This window comes from Alexandromys fortis, unplaced genomic scaffold (assembly GCF_014885135.2).
Source record: "Alexandromys fortis isolate MF-2015 unplaced genomic scaffold, M_Fortis_MF-2015_v1.1 scaffold_29, whole genome shotgun sequence".
Lineage (NCBI taxonomy): Eukaryota > Metazoa > Chordata > Mammalia > Rodentia > Cricetidae > Alexandromys > Alexandromys fortis.
Genome location: NW_026067891.1, coordinates 3,551,725 through 3,576,133, shown reverse-complemented (window position 1 = coordinate 3,576,133; position 24,409 = coordinate 3,551,725). Strand labels below are relative to the sequence as shown.

The 24,409-nt window shown below is 54.8% G+C and overlaps 1 protein-coding gene across 8 annotated transcripts in view; it reads right to left on the bottom strand.

The window, feature by feature from the left end:
- Cacna1h (calcium voltage-gated channel subunit alpha1 H) overlaps nucleotides 1–24,409 on the bottom strand; it is a 58,355-nt gene that overhangs the window by 24,304 nt on the left and 9,642 nt on the right. The window lies entirely within an intron of this gene.

Below are 24,409 nucleotides of genomic sequence, written 5' to 3'. Positions count from 1 at the left end.
GGGGGGTTAGGCCGTTCTCTGGATGCTCCTCTTGCAGTCCTGACCCTGACCTCTCTCACACTCACAGAGCTGCCCCCCCCCCCCCCCCNGGGGGGGGGGGGGGGGGGGGGGGGGGGGTTAGGCCGTTCTCTGGATGCTCCTCTTGCAGTCCTGACCCTGACCTCTCTCACACTCACAGAGCTGCCCCCCCCCCCCCAGCCCACACAGGCAGTGTGCTCCGCGGTGCCAAGCCACCGATGTAATCACACGCTCCTGCTGGGCGCGTCATAATTACACTTAATGGGTTCAGCAGTAACAAGCGCCTCTGCCGTAATGGGGCTGCGGAAAACAGAAATCAGCCTCCTGCTAGCGCAGCACTGGCCAACCTCCGGCAGGCGATACCGTGCTCTGGGGCCACAATCTGTGGAGTTCTCATCCCCCGTGCTTGTCCACATCTGGCTAAGAGCCTGTGGCTCCACGTGGATTCTGCACACCCCTCACCCAGCAATTTCCAGCTCGGCCAAGCTCACTCACAACACCGCTCAATGCTACTCTCCCAGGCTGGCCTCGCTGTGGTGCCAGCGGGCACGCTCACGTGGCTCAGTGGCAGACTAGCTTCCAAGGTGAGAGGGCACTGCTCTGGGTTAAGGAGATCAGGCACCCCGTTACACTGGCCACCAAAGGTCCCCGTTAGGACATATGGTCAGACCAGACCAACACAAACGGCTCCTAGGCCTGACTAGACTCTGAGTCTACCAGGTGCCATGCCTTTCCAGACCTGCTGGACACCAATGGAGGAAGCGACTCACCTCCCTCAGCAAGACTAGGCCCTGCTTCTCTGACCGCTCCCTGAGCTCTGGCCGCCCCACTCCCAGAAGAGGCTGGGAGACTGGCTGTCAGTGAAGATAGGCTCACCCTAGCTATCCCTACCCACTCAACTCCAGAAGCCAGGACTAGAAGCCTGTCCCGGACCAAAGGCTGTTTCTTGACTTCTTTGCCCATTGTTTGGTTTCTCCCAGGCTCGGCGCACATTCATCCTCTCACTCAGGTAGGTAGACTATATTCCCTGAAGCTGGCTTGCCTGGACGGTCTATAGTCCACCTACTGTGTAACCCCAGGCCTCCAGCTGTTACCTTCACATATAACTACTGCCAAGACTGACACCAAGGTTGGAGTATGGCCTCCCCGAGTGACTGTTGCCTCTGGACAAGAGGCAGGCCTGGGCACATCTATGGAGCAGGGGACACTTGCAGGGGGCCTGCCAAGACCCCTAACCTGGTGGGGAAGTGAATCAGGTCCTGGACCTGCCTAAGCAGAGAATATTCCAGCTTCCTACAACAGCAAGGGCACACCTCACGTGTCACACTGCCCCCTGGTCATGTTCTGTGGGCAGCTAAGGACAGGCAGCACCAACTGGTCGTATCACGTGGAGCCGGGTGACTTCCAGAGGCTTAATTACAACAGATAGATTTTCTGGGTTTAATTAAAATTTCTGCAGGCTTTGAACTGACGTCTACAAATTAAAATCAATTTCCATGGGGGTTAGAGGAAACCAAACGGATATGTGAACAGGAGATGGTGTCTGTAGAGTCCAGGGCCTGAATCCAGTCAAGTGGACTAATCTGGTTCCTCTTTGTCCCTCCCCCAAGGTCTCACTCAAAAGGCAAGGACCCACCCAGCTCTGAGATTTAGCAAGCAGCAAAGTTCTGAAAAGCAGGCCAAAAGAGAAGCTGAACAAGAGGACCCAGGAGATGCCCCTTCATGGTAGGATCCTGTGGTTGGAGAGCACAAAGCAGCCCCTATGGGCCCTGTCGGCCAGCACTCCAAACTCCAAGGACACCCACTGATGCCTGGCTACCACTCTGAGTTTGTGCACGTAGGAGGGGCTCAAATGACTTCCCATTCTGCACCACACCATTTTCCAGAATCCCCAGTCAGCAGTCAGGAAAGAGAAGGTCCTTCCATGGGGACTGCAGAACATTAGCTGAAGAAACCATCTCTAGGGTCCCCAGGCTGTCTGCTATGGACACAGCCTCTCTGGGGGACATGGGATACAAGGCTACCCCCATAGCAAGATCCCCCTCTCTTCACCTGTACAGTAAGCCATACTGGGATCATGATAAGAGTCCACAGAAGGGTCCTCAATCCACAGCTGGGGGCCTCCAGTGCCCCCCAAAGCAGCCTTATGTGGACCTGAGTGAAGAGGACAGTGGATGGAAGGCACTAATGGCGGTTGCTGTCCGTGGTGCTGAAACTGCTGTCCCACCTGGGGCTCATCCAGGGTGAGCAACAGGCTGGGCTGGCTGGGCTGGCTGGGCTGGGGAAGGGGTGCGAATCCAGGAGGGTGGCCCTAACTGGAGCAGGTGGCCCTTCCTCATTCCAAGGGAAGCAGGAGGAGAACACACAGCACACAACTGTGCTGAGAAAGGCAGTAGCTTGCCACGCTCCCTCATCCTAGCAGAGGAGAGGAAGCTACAGGGTCCTTGCCTGCGTGTGCAAGACGAGGCCACACCTAACCTGCTGACTGGAGTGGAATCACTGAGGCCCCGCAGGTAAACGTCTCTTGCTGCTCGCTTGGTTAACTTGACAAGCTGTTGACTCCCCATGGGAGATAGTCCCAGCTGGATCTCCAGATGCAATACAGTCCCTCATAGTGGAATACATCCTCCTATAACAGGATGGTACGGCCCAATGTGATCCTGTACCCCCAGACCCCAATCTTTATTAACACCCAGCCTGGCACAGCTCCCATGTCTGATGGCGTCAAGAGTCCCTGGGATTCCCCTTGCCCCACCTAGTGACTCACGTTTTAGAGTCGGAGGATGGGAAATCTGTCACGATTCTATTGCAACTGCCCCTTTTCGGGGTTCAGTTTCTCCATCAGCCACAACACTTTGATTCATGCAGACCTTTCTGGTACAGCAACAGCAGGGCCTTAAGTCCTCCTGACATGTGCTTAGCCCCTGGGCTGGGTTTCTGAGCACTGCCCACCACAGTGCCACTCTGCATAAGGGGGGGACAAAAGGGTATTGCCACAGAAGAGCAGGGCAGTGGCAGCAGGGTCCCACATCCTCACACCACTGGGTAGTATGGCCAGGCTAGCTGGGGCAAGGGTCAGGAATCTCCAGGTGTGGCTGCTGCCTGGCCTCCACCACCTCAGAAGCCCTCAAGCAAGACAAGGACTCAGGATTCCAACCAGGGATCCCTGCTAGGTGGTGCATGAGATCAGAGGATTAGCTCTGAGCTGCTCCAGCCCCACCTGCCAGCCCCCAGAGCAATCTGTACAGCCAGCTAAGCTCCATTAGGCCAGATCCAGAACAGCTTGGCTTTTGCGTGTGAGAGGCTGGGCAGGAGGGGTGGGAGGATGGAGGAAAAAAGATGGAGCAGTCGGCACCACACTCACAGCCCTATGCTTCCTACCTCGGGGCTCCCCCCTGCAGGGACCCGTGCTTTTCCAGAGCCCTCCTTGTCTTAGGGGTCTTGAGTCTTCCCTCTCTCTTACTCTGCAGCATGAAGCCCCACACTGTGCACTTACCGCTGCCCCTCCTGCCACTGTGTTCTCAGGAGCCGGCAACCTCACTTTTCCAATTTGTTCGAGAAGAAAGGAGCATGTTTGTTCATAGCGAAGGACTGTCTTCCAAAGGGACAGCCCAGCCAGTGATGAGGCCTCATACACTCCATGGGAGTTGTCTGTCTCGGCTGGCAGAATAACGGCTTCAGGTCCTGCATCAACTAACCCTCCTGGCAGGTAGCTGCAGTGCCTGGCATTCAGTGGGCAGTGAGTACCTACCAAGACAATCCAACTCCCCCAGCACGGTCTTTCTGAGGACCCTCTATTCCTGGCCCTTCTCTCTATGATAATGGGATCAGGATGGATTAGTCGCCATGAGGTCTATACTACTTGATGGTCAGGGAGGCCCAAGGGCTTCTGTCCCAAGTATCAGGGCTCCCTGCGATGAAAAGAAATCAAAATGGCAGAACTTCCAGGCAAGTGCACAGGACTCAGCACACACGTGGCATGGAGCTTGTGGCACTGCTTTCACAGGAATGCTGCTGACATGTGAATTGGGACACAATGACATGAGGGGGGCAGAGGAGGGAGTGACAACAAGTTACGGAAGGCGCGTGGCCCTGCACACAGCCCCATCTATGGAAAAATGTCACAATGCAAAACTGTCCCTGAAGGATGAGAATTCCGTACACGCACGTAAAGGAAGGACAAGTGGGGCCATTACCCCTCCACGGGCACATGTATAAGGTACAAAGTGGGCGGCAGAGGGACAGGAGAAGCAGTCACTCCATTTTAGCCTCCTCCACCCAACCACTGCTACATCTTTTGACTTTGTGTGCTGAGGATCTAGGTGCTTGCTGCCTTTACTTGTGGGAGTTCTGGACTCCTGACATGGGAGGCCACACCACAGCAACCTCCAGTTGGCAGATGGCAAGGAGGTCTCATCTGGGCCTCTCCAGGGGCCAGGTCGTGAAGCATCAGGGCAAAGAGATGACCAGGAAGAGGATGTGGGGCACACCTGCCCTGGCTGCCGGCCCTGTCAATCTGACTCTTCCCATACCTTGCGGGGAGTGCATGAGGTGCTCCAGGCTCCATGCTCAGTGAGCCCCCATGGCCCTTCACGTGCCTCAGGCAGATCTTCTGGTCCTGGAGTTCTGGGAGCCTGGAAGAGTCTGGGACAAGTCTCCTGGGCAGAGACCATGCATCAGGGGAGGGAGCAGATGTGGGAGGCCTGTGAACATGACTATACTCTGTGGAAGTTTGTTTTCCACCTGCCCCTGCCAGTACCCTCTTTGGGGTCAGCAGGGCCCAAGATGGGGTACAGCCCAGATGGCTGGCTCTGACTCACATGGGATTGATGTGATCCTATAGGTTCCTTGACCAGCTGATGGAATAGGTTAACTAACCAGTGATCACTCTATGGCCAGGGGCAATGTCGGAAGATCTTAGGAGTCTCAAAAGGGAGACATGAACCACACACTGGAGGGTGACACGCTACAGGACAACTGTACATGTATGTGCTATGTACCTTCGCCCTGGTGAGAGCTCCAATTTTGGGGACCCTAACATCTTCCTTTCTTATCCTTCTTGGGCTGTCCCTCAACCCCGGGGACTAGCATCTAGCACTGCTCACACCTCAAAAACCTTAGGTCCCACACTCGGTCCCAAATAACTGGGCACCCACAGTGTCATCTCTCGCAGTCCACTGTGAGCCAGAAAAATCCCTCTGAGAGGTCCCAGATCTGCTCTTGTTTCTGCTGTGCCACCTCCCCTCAGTCCATCTGAGCTGCCTCTAAAACAAAGCACTGGTGGGGGCATCCGCCCAGAACCTTGCTATGGCTTCCTAGTGCCCTGGCCACATAATCCAAACCAGAGCCCAGTGTGGCCTAGCCCTAGGAATGCATTGCTGGATTCCACCTTGTCCTGGCTGCTCCAGGGATCCAGCCCTCTGCTCCACCCTACGACGACCTTTCCAGCCTGGAGGGTGGCCTTCCTAGTAGCCCTAGAAGTTACTATGGATGGAGTCTGTGCAAGTGACTGCTGGAGCCTCTATTGATGAAGGGTCCTTCATGCCAGACACCTGGGAAGCTTAACACAGGTGTCTCTGGTGACTGCCCTCATCAGGAGGCTCTGGGAAGATGCTCTGGAGGGCAGGCGGGTAGGCTGCCACCAAGTAGAACACAAAGGGATGCTAGCTATACAAGTTACATTGACTCTGCTGCCCTCACATGCTCCTCATGACCCACACTTTGAATTGGCTCCCCACAGATGGGCAGGACGGACTGCTGTGGCTGAGGGTGAGGCAACACTGTCAACCGTGACCCCAGAGGGAACCCCAAAGCTGGCCCAGATAGTTTAGCTACTTCACAAGTCAGAGTAAGGGGGGGCTGTTACTCTTTTCCCTGGGGGAGTTGGAAATGCACGGGGTGGGAGTGGGGGTCCTCTAGCCTACACTGCTAGCCATGACCTCTGTGTATAAGGACTGCAAACAAAGCCAGCTCCCAGACCTTCTGCTGCTGCCTTCCTTCTTCCCGAGGAAAAAGTGGTGGAAATCCCCAAGAGGCTGATGCCTGATGCCAGGGGAGTTCCCTGTGGGCGTTCATCCTGGTCTCCAGTGAGGTCTTAGGGGTGGAGCATTCTGCAGGCTGTGCTGATGATTTGAGGGAGGTTTCTCTTTCTTCCCTGAGGCTGTTGCCACGCCAACAGCTGATAACAAGGTGAAGAGGAACCTGGAGACCCAATTAGGGCAAAGATAGTGGGGATTCCCCAGCCCAGCTCCAGCTCCAAAGGCTTCCATCAGCTCAGCCACACCTTCCGGCTTCCGCACTGCTGGTCTTAAGGGGGGGGGAAGGGGAATATGTGTTGAGAATCCTTTCTGGGTTTGGGAAATTGGAATGGCAGGAGGGGCCGGGGCCAAGTCGTCAGAGTGATCACACAGGCATGGGTGGCAGCTTCCTTTCCCAGCTGCCCCACCCCCAACACCAGACCCTATACCTGGGCCAGCGGGTTTCACCCAGAGCTTTCCAGAAGTGGACTGTTTAATGTCGTGTGCCCTAGCTACCACAGGAGCTCCACCTAGGCTCCTCTTCCTGTGGAGGGCAGTGTGCAGGAATTATTCTAAGGTCACCTGGGTCTCCATCAGGCCTCCAGAGCTGGGACAAGCGGGCTCGGATACCAGAGGCTGAGCACCATCACCTGCTCAGGGCTCAGTAATACTGGCCATCACCTGAAGGTGACCCTGGCTCCATGAGGCTCAGAGTTTGCCTTAGAGACAGGTGGGACAGTTGGTCCAGTGCATCACCTCTGTCCAGGGCTCAGGGTCTTGGGGTGTGGCCCCGCTCTCCCTTCAGCAGCCTTTCTAAGCACCCCCACTCCCAGGCCTAGCGAACCTGTTTTCTGCTCTCATCCCCCACTCTAAGAGACCCCTTCCCCCCCTCCCCCCACGGCCTGGCCCAGGGAACATGGCCTGGGAGCCTGGGCCTAGGCCTGCGTGACTCACAGCAGGCTGGGCTGAGCTGGGGCTGGGGGTGGGGGTGGGGAGTGAGGGCAGCGGACCAAACATGGAGCTGTTTGTTCTCCAGCTGCCTGCTCTGCTCGGGGTCACCCAGGGGAAGGGGGGGGGCAGGCTGTCTGTGGAAGAATACTTCCTCCTGAAGCTAGAGTGTGGGAGCCACTCCCCACTATATCCCCTTAAACAGTGGGGGTGAGTATTCTATGAATACTCAGTTTCTAGCTTCCAGAACATTCTAGCTTATCCTCACCCTTCCCTATGAAGCACTCTGCTTTCCCAGTCCTCTGACAATTAACAACCAGGGTGAGCTGACACTCCCCACAGCCTGGGCAATCACACCAGCCCACTCCCCAGCTCACTGTTCTGTCCCTAGGTATAGTGTGTGCTGGGTTGCCAGCCACAGGGGGGCAGGCTGGGACAGTGGGGCACCCAGAGCCAGACTTGGATACCAGACATTACCCATAAACCCGTTTATACCACTATCTGTTCTAATGTGCTATACACGCCTCAAACACACACAACATGGGCATTTGTACTGCACATGTAAACACACTCTATGAGGTCTTCAAAGGAGGGCAGGACCCCAGGCTTTCCCAGGCCAAGTTCCCCATCCTCCGGGACTGACACTGTGCAGCCTGGTTGAGCACATGCCAATGGCTCTAATTGTGCAGTTTTTAAAGCCATGCTAATTAGAAAGTGCGCTAATGTCTCTGCTTAGCTCTTAATAAAGAGCTTGATTCGGGATCTTTTCAAGGGATAATTGAGTGGAAAAGTGCCTGATCCCACCCCTCTAGTCCCTGTGCCTGCAGGAAGGCAGGCTGTGTAGGCGAGAAACCTCACCCAGACTCTGCCAGCCACTTGGCGGCAGCCTCCAACCCCGACAAACACCATGGGGGTGCTGCTGCTTGGAAGGGCAGCCAGGCCCAGCCTGTTTCCCATATTTTCAGACTCCCCTGGTTGATCCTCATGAATACCAGTCAGAGTGCCCCCCCCCCCCCCCCCCCCCCCCCCGTCTCCTCAGGACTACCAGTTTTATCCTGGGACAAAGTGAGAGGGCCTGGTTTGACCTCTGCCCAGCAGGGTCCCCCAAAGCATTCTTCACACCCCACTCTAATGGTCCTGGAAGGGAAGGAAGGACAGGAGACAAAAGAAGCAGAGCCAGGTGATTCCTGGGAAAGATGACTGCTGGCCCACAGGGGTGGGTTTTCAGGGACCGCTTTGCTGGAATTCTCTGGGCCAGAAATAACTGCCTGGGCCTCGCTGCACAGCTGCCTGCAGCTCAAATTAGTGACCCCAGGGGATTGGACACTCCTTCCATGGGAACATGCCCTGGTCCTCTTCCCCTTCCCCACCCCCAGGGTCTGCTCCTTCCTGCAGGAGAACTGTGGCGAGCCCATCTAGATGGGGCCCCCCCAGGTGGTTTCTCTTCTCCATGGCTGGGCAGTAAGGACAGGGGCTGGCCTGGGAAAGTACAGAACAGGGTCCATCTGTGTCACCCTATGGTGTCTGGGCCTGGAGGCTGAGAAGAGGCTCAAGGGAAGGGTCACAAGGTGTCTCTTCAGTCTGCAGCACTGTCCCTTTGTGCCCAGGGTGCCCTGTCAGGGCAGGACTCTGCCTGAGTCCAGTGTCTCCGCTGCCTTATCCAGTTTCACAGAGTGCCCACCGAGGATAAAGTTATTCTGGGAGGAGTCAATACCAGGCACCACATTCTTGTCGGCAAGGCCGCCAAAGCCACACCTCTCTCAAGTCCCCACCATAGGCTCAGCTCACGGGCTGTTGTCTGTCCTGAGGGTCAAAAGACTTTATCTGTCCCTCAGTGGATGGAGGGGCTGGGCGGTCCATGAGGGCAGGTGCTCATTTCCCCCTTTACTGACTAGGGGTAGGAGCCTCTCTGGGTGGACCTTAGCTCCCCAATCCACGTGGCTGAGTCCCTTCTCTTCACTACACGCTGCTAGTGACGCTACCATCTCCACCCTCATGTGAAAACCCAGTTCACACTTGGGACCCAAGGTATGTGTGTAGGCTGCTGCAAACACAAATTTGTGTCTGCTTGAAAGCTGGGGTCCCAGGCACACAGGGAAAGAGAAAAGGTAGGGTACTTTGTGGCACAATGGCTGGTATCTATGGGAAACTAGGAGCCCTGCAGCAGGCTATGTTCCCACTGGGTCCTTGCTCGCTCCCCCCCCCCCCCATCCATCCATACAAAGTCTGGATATCCCCACTAGTGTTGCCTGGCAACCGGGTATTTATTTAAAAGGGAGACCTCACAGTAATGCCTACCACCAGCCTGCTCTCCCAGCCTGGCGCAAACCCCTCTCCAGTTTTTGGCTCCCACACCCTAGAGACATATTGCTCTGCCTGTCCCTGGGCCTCAAGTCTACCCTCCCCTACCATCCACTTCCTGCAACCCTAAAAGCAGTGGGGAACAGTGGACCACACTTTAATAATTGTACTTTTCCAGAAGGGCTCAAGAGCCTGCTGCGGCGCCTAGGACTCCCTGGCTACTCACACTTCGTGGGCACCTATGTGTAAGATCCCAGATCTTAGGGTGCAGTGAATCAGGGCCTCCTGGGCTGCAAGGCTGCTGGGAGCTCTGTACTAAGGCCAGCCTAGGGCGTGGAGTCCAAGGCCCAGCTGGAGTCCTGCATCCCAGGGGACAACATCTAGAACCTTCAAGTTCCGGGTACTGGTAGTGAGGCTAAGCCTAGCTGGTTGCTGAAAGTTACTAACATAGGCTGCTCAGTGCTGCCCAGGCCCTACCTGCCAGGCCTCCCGCCCATGCAGAGCTCTGGAAGCCCCGTAATCCTTACCCTCTCCATCTACCAGTCTTGGTTCAGACCTGTCTGTGAAAAGTGACTTGTTTTCCTACCCGATACTGCCCAGATCTGACAGGCTACCAGACAGAGGTGTCCCACCTCTCAGTGGACACACGGCACCCGCCATCAAACCCCCCATTTCTGGATCTCTCCGTGCCTCCTCTCTGGCCCTTCAGGGAAACCTGCCTGGAGCAGGCTTCATCTATGTTGACCCCCACTGCAGACCCCAAGCCCCATGCAGCTTTCTTAGGTCTATACAGGGACTGGCCCTGTCTTCACAGTACCCGGCCTATATCTCCCAAAGGCCACTCAGGCTGTGCATGAGCTAACTGGCTTTTGGCCTTGTCCCTGTCCTCCCTCCACCAGCAGCCATGTTATTAATAGTGGTGACATTTTAAAAAGATGGCCAAGACCCCTGCAAAGTCTGATTTCAAAGAGACGCTTACTGGACCTTGGTTTCCCAAGGCCACTGCTTCATCCCTGAGGCCAGGCTCTCAGCCCCAGCAAGACATCTATACCCTATGTTCTCAGCGGCTCTGCCCCAAAGTTCAGAATCATAAGCCCTGTTTTTCCACTTTGGGAAGCCACTGCCCAGGTGCCAAGTTAGATGGGCCAGCCTGGCCCAGAGGCAGTTCAGGGCCCCATGCACCCACTTCAGGTGTGAGCCAGTGCTGGGTGGAGAACATGAGTCCCAGCTTCCAGGCATACCCAGTCCCAGTCTGGCACAAAGGGGGATGGGAGGGGTGGAGTCGTCTCAGTCTGGAGGCTGGAAACCAGGAAAAGGGTGTGTCAGGAAAGGTTTCTGGATGCAGGCAGCTGACTTCTGGGTTCATCAATGGCAGAGATCGTGTACACAGGGGACTCTGGGGACCCCTACTCTCATAGCCTTACGCGATCACCTGCAACGGCCTCCACTTCTGGTTCTAACATACTTCTGGGATGTTTCGATTGCTGAACTGGAGGGCAAATAAGAATTCAGTCCAGGACAGGTGGTCACCTCCTGCTAAGCCTCAGTGGTCCTGGGCAGGCCAGTCCCTTTCTCAGGTAAATTATTATGGGTTAGCTCCAGGACCAAGAAACAGGGTCTTGGAATAAAGTAAAATATGGTTCAAAGTAGGGTCTTTGTTTTATGCCGCAGGTCCTCATGGAAAGAAGTTGGGGCACAGGTCATGTGAGGAAGCAGACACCATCCACAGAACCCAGCATCTCTGGCCTTACAGCTTCAGGGGTCTTGAGATGATAACTTCCGTCGCAGCATTTACAGATGCTCAGGGTATCTCACCTGCCAGGTCACTGATTATTGGGCCTGGCTCACCCCAAACCCCCACTGCCCCCAGAGAACTAGGTCATACACAGCCCTGAGCTCATGGGCCTGCCACACCCTGTTAGGGACAGGTCCTTCTAGGCTCAATCCAACTTGCCTGATCTAAGGAACAGCCAAACTCATGGGCAGGGTGGGACAACGCAGAAACACCACAGCCACGCCATGTGCACGCACCCAGGTCAGTGGAGGCTACCCGCCAGGCTCTAATTAGAGCTCCACGTGGCTTGCTTGAAGGAACAGTCAGGGTGGCTCCAGCACAAATATTTCAAACCGCATGGTATTCGTATTTAATGGGATGAAATTCTATAAGCCTAGAGCCCAGCTGAGCCATTATGCCAGCCAATTTGCAGAGAAGTGGGAAGCACAGAGCACGGAGCCTCACATGGTCCATCCGCATAACTGGAGAGGAAGTCGAGAAGGCTAAGCACAGCCCAGCTCCTGGTCCCACAGGCTGATCCCACCTTGGCCTGGAAACGTTTCAGCCTTGGATCAGCCACTATGGGTGGCCATAGTGGAGGGTCTGGGTGGGGGGAATGGGGACTCATGACTGACCTGAGACTGGTGACAGTCACTGCCCTCAGTGACACCCACTCCTCCCTCTGCTTTGGTAACCTCTACTCGGCCTCAACGGCCCATCCCAGAAGTCTGCCAGGGGAAAGAGTCAGACTCCTCTGCTGCTCTGCCTGACGTTAAGCAGCAAAATCCATCACAGAGTACCTGCTGCAGGACCACAGACCCGAGAGTGGACGGACAGAGGCTGGCCTTCATCAAGCGAGGTGCGGGGACAGTGAAGGACAAACTCATGATAAGCAAGCGGATGTGGGACAAGGCTCCAAGAGTAAGTGGTTAAGGGAGGGAGCCTTGCGGCTGCTCGGTCCTCTGATGAGATCAGTGGGGCGCTCTGTGGGCCCATGTTATCACCCCACATTGGGGCTTCACAGTATAAACCTGCAAACATAACTACTAGGGTCCCCAGAGACCCCTGCTTCCTCCAGTAGTGGGGTGGGGGAGTCCTTACACAGAGTAGGGTCTTACATCCTGTGGGACCACACACAAAAACGTAGTAAGGCCTTGTCTAAATGGATCACACTTTAGGGCACCACCCACAAGAAGTATATTTGGGAATCTATACACGCATGTGTATACACACGCTCTTTCCTCTCCCCTCACCCCACTTCCACAGCACAGGCCCCCAGTGCAGGTACTGGCCACCCTGGCCACCCTGCCAGAACTGTGATTCCCCTGTGGCCACCAGGAGCTAGGTGCCTCTCACTGGCTGCCTGCCTGCCCACCAGCCTGCTAACCTCAGACCTGGACCCCAGGGAGTCTCCTAGTCAGTGCCACACCGATTTGCTGGGTCTGGCTCCCCTCCAGCTACCCATGTCTCAATCGATCCCCTAATAACTCGATCCATTATGTCGGAGCAGGATTCTTGGAAACCGGCAGAAAAAGGAAGCACTCAGAACCGTCTGAGTCATTTTTTTTTTAAAACTAACAATGGGGCATCTCTCCCCTCCCCAGCGTGGCAAGCTGTACTGCCTCCGCGTGTTCTAGAAGGTGCTGTGCGATGTTCTGGAAGGTGCAAGATACCCTTGCCAGGAGAGGAGGGTCAGGATCGTCTTGTGCAGAGCAGGGTCTTCCTAACGGAGCAAGTGAGCGCTGGGCCCACACCAGCTCTCAACCATCAAGGCTGGCTGGCCCTGTGGCTCTGGCTACCCACAGCTGGGGAATCCTGGTGCTATCCCCCTCCCTGGGAGCCAGGGAGACACCCCCACACACACCCGCAAATTGGAGGATGAGCTCAATTTACACTTGGCTGTGGGAGTGTGTTACTCATGGCTCCTCGGCTCAGTACGTACACCCCAGGGTCCAGCACCTAACAAAGAGGGAGGGAAGCTGTGTCCAGCCCTCTCTACGGCCTCAGAAACCTAAGGTGACACAGTCAGGCCTAAAAACCCAACATGCAGAAGCAGAGACATGACCCATGTCCTGGGTGATGGGGGGGTGCGGCACTCAGTCTACAAAAATATCAGAGAATTCTCAGCGGCACGGCAGCATGAATCCTTCCTCCTATGCCTTGTTCCTCCACCAGACCAGATGGCGGAGACCCCATAGATTGACAAGCAATGCCCTTGCTCCCACTGAATCTGTGTTTAGAAAAAAAACAGTCATTTTTTTGTGAAAGAATGTATTAACACACAAGGTGTTATTTTTAATGAGGTTTTAAAGTGAACTGGTCAGCCAGGAGTTTTCCATTTCCCAGTTTTAAGATTTATTTTTAAATTGTGCAAGTGTGTATCTGTACCTATGTGTAGGTATGCGTCTGTGCCCATATGTAGGTATATGTGTATGTGTCTGTGCCCATGTGTAGGTATATGTGTCTGTGCCTATGTGTAGGTATGTGTGCCTGTGTCTGTGTGTAGTTATATGTGCCTGTGCCCATGTGTAGGTATGTGTGCCTGTGCCCATGTGTAGGTATGTGTGCCTGTGCCCGTGTGTAGGTATGTGTGTCTGTGTACGTGTGTAGGTATGTGTGTCTGTGCCTATGTGTAGGTATATGTGTCTGTGTCTGTGTGTAGGTATATGCACAAGTGCATTTGCCCTTGGAGCGCAGAGGGGTCGAATACCACGGAGCTGGAATTACAAGTTGTTGATTGTGAGCACCCGATATGGATGCTGGGAACCAATCTTGGGTCCTCTGCAAGGGTAATCACGCTCTTAGTTACTGAGTCATCTCTCTAGCCCCTAAATTTCCAAGTTTTTAAACATCATTAGGATAAACTACCACGACCTCATGGGCCCTCATTCACCTGCGTTTTCTGACAGGGTCCTGAGACCTCTTGTGTATGACAGCCACTGTCTCGAGGGCTGGAGAGCAGATGCAACCTTGCCAGAGAACACAGGCTCAGAAATGAGGGCCCCATTTACTCTAGCCAACTTCCAAACACTGTCCCTCTTGGTACCAGCAGAGACCCCCCACACTTCCCACTATGAGCCACTACACTCATTCATCTACAGCTTTAGAACATAAACTCAGTAATTCTAGCAGCTCGATACAACATTCCCAGAGGTTTCCATACTGCTCTAGGCAGCTGGATCCCCTCCTTCAGACAGCAATCACTCAGCAGGATATCCCTAGGCGATCCCTGAGGTCTGGCCTGTGGTTGGCCAGGCTGACGACCTGGGCTCTGCTTTACCCCAGGACTTGGTGAGTCTCACATGTAACATCCTTTGGGCTCCAAGATGACCCCAAGGGGACAAGGAGCACCAGTCTGGGCTACTGGTGAGTTACACAAGCTAAGAATTCTAAATGGGGTGTCAGGCTGCATGCTGTCCACCAGTGCAGCCCCTGTGGGATGGCTGCCTGTCTGTCCCCACGGCAGAAGTAGAAAACAGGCTACAAGGATGACGGCTGCTTTAATAATAAATTGCTTAATTAGGGAACCTCCAGGCTCCCATGAGGAGCCAGCACAGTGTGGAGCACCAGCTTGAGAGATGTTACCTGCTGTTCCCACATCTTGGGGATCCCCCCTCATGCCAAGGAGCTGATGCTGCAAGACTCAGCATACACTCTAGGTACAACCCTGCCAACATCCCACAGAAGAGGCAGGCCAAGCCACAGTGCAAGAGCTACCCTGGTAGGAAGAGAGCTGGGAGAATGGCCTAGAATGGGCATCTCCTAAGATGAGATAGTTACCCTAGGCCTACATGTGGCTCCAGGCTCTACCTGGTAAGATGGATGAGGGAAAACCCAGGGCTAGCAAGTGGCCCCTCCAAACACCGAGACACCCCTGTCCACTCCAGCATGGTTTCAGCCACACCTGCTGCAACTGAACCCAGAGACAGGGGATCTGCCAAGTGGCAAATGTGAGGGGATGCAGGACCTGGGCCAGCCGGGCCAAGGGGACTGACTAGAAACCACTGTCCTCCCCACCTCTGCCACCTCAAGGCTTCTCCTGGTATCATCCCCCTGACCACAGCCAGAGAAATTCCCACAGGTGTGGACCATCCCTTACCACCTTTTCTGATGTGAAGTTCACTGTGAATGATAGAAACAAGGTGGAGGGGTTCAGGGACCCCACTTCACACCTTGCTCTGCCTGTCCCTCAGCAAGAATGGCTTGAAATGGATGGTGTGGACCAAGATGTCCAGTAGCTACGGTGCTGACGTCGGAAGTTTAGGATGGAAGACAGTGAAAATGAGCACTAAGTGTGGCGGGTCACAGGCTACCTGAGCCTGGATCCCTGCAGGCTGGGAGGAGTCAACCTTACAGAGAAGGAAACCCCAGCACACCCAATTCCCGGCTTCAAGGTACAGATTTTACTTCAGAAGCTTCCATTAGTCTCTGCAGGGTAGTTAAAGGGCTGTGATGAGGCCGCTGGTCCTACGGGCAGGAATCTACAACATGCAAGCAGGTTGTAAGGCTCATGAGCACCCTCTCCTTGAACCCTGGGGCCCCTCCTCTCCAGTGACCCCAGTCACAGAGGCCTCCAAGGGAAAAGAATCTGGGCTATGCAAAGAAAAGTAGACATGAAGGATACCCCACAGAGTAGGGGGACTCCAGGAGACCACCAAGAGAGGTTAGGTTAAAGACCTAGAGAGGGGTGATGGGACGGGAGAGCCTCTGCTCTGGATGGATCTGTGGGTATTCTAGGGGTGGAGCTAAGATGGACACAGGGACTATGCAGCCCTTAACAGCATCTATCAGTCTGTGCTTCTACTTCATCAGGGCCAGGGACAACTGAGTCTTGGCTCCTGGATCACTGGGAGGTGTCATGATTCCCTGGCAAGATTCCTCTGGATTCTCCTGTATAGTCTCTGAACAAGTTGTGGCCACAAACACACATGTACACACAGGAGAAGAGGGAGGCAAGCGGCCAAGACCTAGTCCCTGCTGTCTTGGAGGATCAAGTTGTGGGTCCTACTTACAAGGGCCCCTACTCTCTCCCTGTAGCCTCCTAAAAGCCCGGGTGGCTGGGCAGGGGTGGAAGTAGCACCCTCCCTCCTTGGCTGACATGGCAACCAGGAAGACAGCCCAGGGCCCCATCAGAGCACTTCTTGCAGAATGTATTTCCTAATTAAAGTCAAGCCGTCAGCATCAATCCTCAAGCGGTCCTTGTAGCTCATAAAGGAGCCAAGTGTGGTGGTCAGTGAGGGGTTCCCTGCTGCCCATTTCCGTTCCTGTCTCCCCAGGAGGGAGCTGAATGCATCCAGTGCTGCTGCCAGATTCTGCTCCCTGCCCTGTGGCTCCACCCAGGCAGCCGGGCTGGCAGGCCAGTCTGGCCACAGCGTGACCTCAGATCCCCATCCCAAAGAGGCCTAGACCACGTGGGGAGGGGGCTGCCCCTCACAGAGAGGGCTCTATGGTCCGACAAGGAAGAAAAGTGGTGCTCCCTAACCTGGGGACCCCTGCAGAGCTGGTGAAAATACTTGCAGCTGCCAGGGGTGGGGGCTAGGGGCCAGGCTCTGCCTTGGTAGTTCCCCCACCCCGACACACACCCTGGGGGACCCCCAGACAGCTGGAAGCAGAGTGTGGTGAAGAGGGGGGGGGGACTGAGGAGCAGGCAGAGACTCCAGCCCAGCACATAAACAGTCTAAATTAGGAATGAAAACATCCCGAAGCCAATCCCAGCTACCATCACCGGGCAGGGTGTATTTCAAAGGAACAGGAAAACATCTCTGCCTCAAGTCCTAAACTCCCCAGTATGATTCTAGCATGGTGACCAGGGGCATCTGTGCCCACACACACGTGCATGGACACAGTCCTATGTGCACATGGACAGCTCACCCACCCAAGGGACAAGGACAGGCTTGCCAGGGAGACACACAAAGTCTCCCCTGGACAGACTGGGCAGGGCCGTCCCAAGTCCCTCATACCCACAGCAGTCAAGACTATTCTGTGGCTTCCTGCCAAGCCCAACCCCCACACTGCGGCTTTAGCCCAGCTCCTGGTTTCCAGGGAAAGAAGACCCAAGGCTTGGGATGCTCCCACCCTGTCCTGTGACCGGGGCTACCAGACCTGGCTGTGCTTCTCCAGGAGAGAAGCCAGGGTGAACACCAGGCAAGAGGAACCCTAAGCAGATGGAGGGGGAGGGGCAGCACTGGGAACAGGGCACTCTTCTGACTGGGCTGTGGCTTTTGCAGCCCAAGTTCCAGAGCAGATGGCAGCGGATGGAGCTTCTGCATTCCTCGGCCACATCCTGTCTTGCCTTCCTGAACTGAACACCTGCAACACTGCTCCCATGGGATCAGGGAGAAGCCCCTGGGAGGGAGAGAGCTCTTTGGTAGAGCTCAGACAGAGGGGCAGCCAGTACCTCTGGGATCCAGGCTGAGGACAGGAGCTTCACCAGGGGTTACCTATGGGTCAGGGAGGATAAGCAGGCTCAACCAGGCAAATCTTATGATGTCACAGGGGTTGAGGGTCACCCAGCCTGGTCCCTCTCCCTAGGTTGACTCCAGGTCAGGAGTGAAGACAAGTTGCTTCCTGGGTTGGGGGCCAAGCAGGGCCCTACTCAAACCCCTGACATCCAAAGGGGCTCCATGCTCTAATCTTCTGGACTATGTGTCATGTCTGACACTGCCTCATAGGCCTGTCTCATAGCCATCTGACTGGCTGCCGTTTTTTTCCTAACACAAAGCCAGAAACCCAAGCCCATGACCACCAGCACGCGTCAGAAGACACGAGTCTTGGGCCACATAGTCTAGCAATGGAGACTCAGCCTCCATACCAGGCCAACCCTCAGAACCCAAGGGACATGAGACTTGGTCCCAACACCATCAGCTGCCACCATGCCATCAGCTCAGCTCTGAATCCACCGACATACCGAGATGCTGAAAGACTGCTCAAGTGGGCACCCCAGCCATAGGGGTCATGCTACTGCAGGACCTAAAAACAAGGGATTCTGCTGGTGTCTTCAATCTGTAGTAGGTATTGGGCTCCTGCTCACCCACCAGTTCAAGTCTGGTCTAGCCTCCTGCCACATCTATCCACCCAATTCTCCAAGGCTCACATACAGGTCCAAAACACACCAAGGCAGGCACTAGCTATCCAGGCTCTGCACCACGGAGCAGAAGCAACTCCACTGAGAAGAGCCTAGGAGATTATAAGCACACCTCTGAGTGTGTCTGAGCGTGTTTCCAGAGATGACTAAGTCAGGGTATGCTTGGTGTGTGGGCAGCCCCATCCCAGTCAGGGGACCTGAAAGGAAGAGGGGAAGCCGGACTGAGATGCTGATGCACAAGCTCTTTCCGCTTCCTGGCCTTCTTTTTCTACACACTCCCTGGATCTCCCGCTGGAAGTAATAGCGTCAGCTGACCATGGACCAAACTTTTGAAACCATGGACCAAAATCAGTCTTTCTGCTCAATTTGTTTCCTCTCAGCTCTCTGCCACAGAGACAAGAAACTAACTCATGCAGGGGCCACAGAGGTCCTGGATATAAAGAGGTCACATGCTTGCTTACTCCTGGAGACTGAAGCAGAGCCTAGCATTGTGTGGAGGTGTCCTATGCTCTGGCCCCTCCCCCACACCATCTTCCTCTTCTACCATGTCTTAGACCAGCAAGCCGAAGCTGGGAGAGGTCTGCCTGCAGCCGCTCACACCCTCCTATGGGTCTCCTTGTTTGTGACCATCCCTTGCCTGGACGTCCCTACAGGATGCCCTGAGAACACAGGCTGGCAGGAAGGAGGGTTAGCCACTGGTACAAAGCTAGATCAGTGGCCAGTAGTTAGCTCAGGAAGGGATCACTGGAAGAGAAGCTGAGTAGCTCAGGCCCATGTTTGGGATTATGTTTCTGAGTGGCACAGAACCTTCCCATTGTCCTCTCACAGATGCTACTCAACTATTTACTGAATACCCAAGCCCTTGAACTCAAGGTTCTTCAGCTGCCCCCATGAACTAGCTGCGGGCAGGCTGAACCTCTCTCCAGACCCTGAGACTCTAGCCCTGGCCTAATCTATGATCACCTGGTGGGCCGAACACTAGGATTCAGGATGGCCTATGGTCTCTCCAAGGCCAGCAGGGCTCCATCAAGCTGCTAACTGGAGGCAAGTAAGGCTGTGCCCTTGGTGGGCGGCATCTATGCCCAAGTGTCATCTCATGAGTCCTGTTTTAGGCCTAGGCGCACCCTTACTGCTGGGGTACTTCAGTGTGGGCACGCTAACCTACCCGATCCACGTAGAATCCTCCCTCTAGCAAAGCCTGAGACACCATATCTGTTCTCCGTATCTTGGGGATCCCATGTGTGGCCCTAGAGAAAGGATGATGCTCCAGTGAGCCTGGTGGTGCTGGGAACAGCAAGGATCACACAGTAAGAGATAGCTTTATGTAAGCATAAGCGGGGAAGCTGGCTCCTGGGGCCAGGCCGGTAAACCAGGAGCTGGCTGGGGATTAGTGACAGGCGTTGCCACAGCAACCTAAGGAGAAGGAAGCATGCCTGGTCTGAGCATAGCTCAGCCTTGCTCTAGCTCCGCAAAGGTAAGAGGAAACCCCAGAGATTCATTAGCAACAGGTTACCATGGCAACTGCACCAAGCTCATTAATAATTTTTTTTTTTATTCCAAGTGTGGGTGTTGAAATCCTCCCGAGAATGAAGGGAGGGACGGATGCAGAGCAAACACACGCGCCAGCTACTCCTACCCGTGGCCCAGACACCACCTGACAGTAACACCTGTCCCCACCCCAACTACAAGCCAGGACCTAACCTTCCTAGCAGGGGGCAGTCAAGCTCAGGGACCACAGCCAAGGCCCCTATTTCGGACCCACTAGATAGGCTACTACACTCAGGAGATGCCACACGTCCTGTCTTGGCACCTGGGGCCCAGACTCATAGGTGGGATAAAGGGTTCACAGGTGAGGGTTGTTTTGGAAAAGCCTTGGTAGTTTTTCCTGTGACCAAACAAATGTTCCTACGTGACCCAGCAGTTCTGCTAGTATCTACCCAGGAAGACCAAACCCAGGGATTCACATCAGATCCCACACCTGTCCATTCTCTGCAGCACTTTCAGCCACAGGTAGAATCACCTGGACACCTGGTGGCCCGTGAGCACAAAAAGCTCCACCTGAACCTTGGACTAGTGCCCGTAAGAGAAAACCTTTGGGCACTGGAGCCTGCTACAGTGAAACTAAACCTCAAAACCAGATGGTTCACAGTACTCCATCACCAACACATGCAAACATGTGATCCCACTACATGGCACCTCCAGAAAGGGGACAGTGGACGCAGAAGGTGGTCAGCAGAGACAGCATGGGAAGAAACGCTCCGAAGCACACCACAGCCGTGGCTGCTCAAGCCGAAGACCAGGGTGGCAAACACACGCTGTACACTCACAATAGTGCAAGCAGCGTTGGGGTTAGCCTACCGGTTCCAGGCCCTGTGTGGTAGCTGCTGCTGTCTTCGCTGAGCCTCTGGACCCCTGGGTAGAACACACAGGGCCTTGGTGAGGTGAACAGGATGCAGACCCTTGGACATCGCATGTGCCACGCAGGCTCCTGCCTTCTGCTCTGGACCTCTGACTAAAGACCACTGATTTCTGGGACAAACTGGGCCAGCAAAAACTTGGCAACATTGAGGGGCACACAGCAAACTCCACAAGTTTTATTACATCCACAGTGGCTCCCAGACCACCTCATGGGCTAAAATGTGCTTTCTTGTCCCCAGTGCCACTCAGATCACTAAAAGCTTGATGTCCCCTTTCTCAGTCCTTTCCAGGCCGTGAGAAAGCAGCAAATAACAAGAGATCCCCGCCGATACTCCTAAGAGCCTCTTGGTAGACACTCACAATCAGGAACATGTCCTTTCCATCACTACGAAGACAGGGGAGCGGCCACAGAGATATGGCGATGCATGAATTAAAAGGCAAAGATCAGGAGCCGTTTGCAGCCTGTGCCACAGCCACTCACACGCCACGCTGTAACAACAGCCCAGTAGGCCAGGCCCAGACAGCCAATTTCCCAATTAGAAGCCACGAGCCCGCCCATGCACAGCGCACAGTGCAGCCCATTCTTTCCCAGCAAATGAGAAGAAATCCGCCTTCATCCTAACGCTTGGAGAAAAAGGTTTTTTTTTTGGGGGGGGGGCACCGGCCTGGTGTCAGGGTGAAGCAGTCAGGGCTATAGTCAGTGTGCACCTTGAGAAGGGTGGTACATACTGCCACCTGGGGATGGAGTTGGGGGACACAGAGAGAATGACAAGGACTTGGGCATGAGAAGGGATGGGGTGAGCTAAAGGCTTATCCCCCGGCTCTATCAACTCCCAAGGCTGATGCTCCAGTGCCGGGGAGCCAAGCACTCCCCCCCATACCCTACTAAACCAGGCCTCGGAAGGTAAGACACTCTACCCCTTCCCGGGGCACACCCAGGCTCCTCTTGTGGTTTCATGCTGGTTGGACCTTGCTCCATTTGCTTGGTGACCCAGAGGCCAGTGCTGAGAAACAGGCAAGGTTCTGGGATCTCATAGAAGAATAAGGCAGCAGACCCAGCTTTGGAGATAAACACCACGGCCTGGTATCTGCTACCAGTTTGGTGAGCCTTTGTTCCCAGGTCCCTCTGACACACTTGTTTCCATGGCGCTGTCTGACTTAGGGAACATTCCTCTCAATGGTGGCACTGGGGATGCAGAGGCATGAGGGAGTCATTCTTGAGCAGTGGCCTTCCCCACATAGAGAGCTGCCTTCGCTACAGCAAACAATCTGCCCCACGGAAAGTCTTCAGGGGTCCCCTCTTCACCAACCTGATCAGTACGACCCACCCTGGTATCACTGGAGAGCGTTTCACATCCTAGAACCCCATGGAACAAACCTCCTGGGGTTCGCTGCCTGGAGGGCACTTCTGGTAGACACATAGGGACAGGGCCGTGACCCTGCAAGGAGAGGAAGCCATCAACTTCCACAAGATGGGCAAACACCAGGGAACTGGAGTGACCCATACTTAGAAACTCAACTGGGGCCATGAGCCCCCAAGCCTCCTAGCCCTGAGCTACAAGTGGCCCACACCAGTCACAGACAACACAAACAAACCCCAAACCAACCAACCATGCTGCACAAGGTCCTGTCTACAGGGCTCAGGACTATCTCACAGAAGGGGGGCTGGCAGGTCTCTTACACAGGAACAAGGAAGAATCAGTACCAACATGGGTGTGTGTCATCCACCACCTGGTCCCACCATGGCTCCCTCAGAGGATAAGGTGGGGAGGCAGCAGCCAGTCCACACCTCTAGCCAGGACTCGTGCCAGGGTGGGTGAGGGGAACCAGTCACCAGCAGTCCCAGGGCTGGGAGAGGGGCAGAGCTTGGCAGGGACTATCCACATGAGCCATACTGCAGATAAGTAAACCCATGAGGCTCCATGGGTGGGAGAGGCCACATCACACTCAGGTAGCACACGATGACCAATACAGTTCACTGTTCACCTCACAGGATAGGAACTAAGGTGTTCCAGGTGGGTACCATCTCACCAGGCTGGGCACCAGAGGCTGAAGTTAGCTCTTCAGGCAGGGTCTGAAGAGCTAACCAGAGATTAGAGGATCCCATACCCTGGAGGATGAAGGCCAGCGATGTCCACACTATGTAACTAAAGTCCCCTAAACTAAAGTACTTGGGGTGAGGTCATCCGATTCCAAAGACTCCAGATAGAGCTCAGCTGTTGGAGGCGAGCCTAGCATGCACACAGCCCCCAGTCCGAGCCCCACTAACTCATAAACTAGGCACGGTGAGCCCAGACCTATGATCCCAGCACTAGGAGACGGAGGCAGAAAATCCAAAGTTCAAGGTCATCCTCAGTTGTGTGTAGTCAAGGCCAGCTGGGCCACAAGAGATTATGTCTCAAACAAAAAGCCTGAGTGGTACTGCAGGTAACAGTATGCCCCTAAGCCTGACGACGGAGTTTGACCTCCGAGCCCTACATGACCCAAGAAGAGAACTGACTCCTAAAAGTTTTCCTCTGACCTCATACACAAAATATAAAAATCCCCAAACCTGAAACCTGGATTTCAAATAAAAACCACCTTTATTTTATGTTTCAGTTACTTTCTGGATGGTTGGTTTCATTTTCATCTTTTGGTGGAATACTAATTTCACAGGGCACCCCAGAGTTTCCTCCAGCAGCAAGACCCAGCCCCAGGGCTGACCTGTATCCCCCACAAACAGCACCGGAGAAGCTAGGCATGCCTGCATCCACTCCAGCACCCCTCCTATGAAACTGGCCTGGAAAATGGCCACACGGCCTCTGCGCCATGGGACAAGGAACCGACTTGGCCCCTCACGTCCACATTAATGCGGAAGCTGCTGAGTGACAAAGACGGTGTAGGAGGATCTGAAGACCTGGCACGGCTGGTGACAGTTTCAGGATACCTGTGGGTCCATCTAGTCACTACAGTGATACAGCAGAGACCGAGGTTGCCACCACTCCAGGACTGGAGGAAAATGTCTTATGGGAGGTGTCCTATGGGCGGGCACCCTGCGCCTTGCTGAGTCCGTGGTGTGGGATGTGGGTGGGATGCAGCCTTACGCACATCCAGGGCAAGGGCAGGAGACACTGGGCTTCCCTCAGCAGCCCAGGAAGAGCCTGTCCATTTTAATGAGGCACTAATGCAGGCTGACTCACCGGCTGTCGGCCAGAGGCTGGACTGGTGTCTGCTGCCAAAGACAAGGAGACATGATAGGGACACTGCCGTGTGGTCCCCACGGCCCTCATGCCTCTGTGCCTTCCTGAGATCAGTGGTTGGGCATCTGGGCCGGGCCATTGTTTCTACATCAGATCAGACTGCTCCGCACAGGACACTCACCAGGCATCCCAGGACTAAAACTCTTAACCTGGAAAGACAGCAGGAAGGTCCTGCTGAAAAGCAGACACCCTTATACTACTCCAATCCCAGGACCTCCATCCCCTTCAGATGCACACCTGCGCCGTTCCACATTGAAGATGGGGCCTCGATTTTTCTAAACGGGGGTGTAGGCCCTTAACTTACAGGCTATCTCTCCTGCTTGAAACACAGAACAGAGAGGTTGGACATGAACCCCAAGGACACAGAGGTCTTTAGGGTCAGTTATCCTCAAGGCCACTAGCCAGGAGGTGCCCAAAGGACCACACTCCTACAGAATAATCACAAGTATCCAAGGGTCTCACTCGCAGGCCACAGCTGCTCCCTGCAGTCATCTGTGCTCATACCCACCCCATGCCGCCCTAGCTTGATCAATGACCTATCCAGGGGTCTGCCTTAACAGAGCAGGGCCTGAGTGTCTCCTGGAGGCACCGGGAGAAACATAATGGTCCA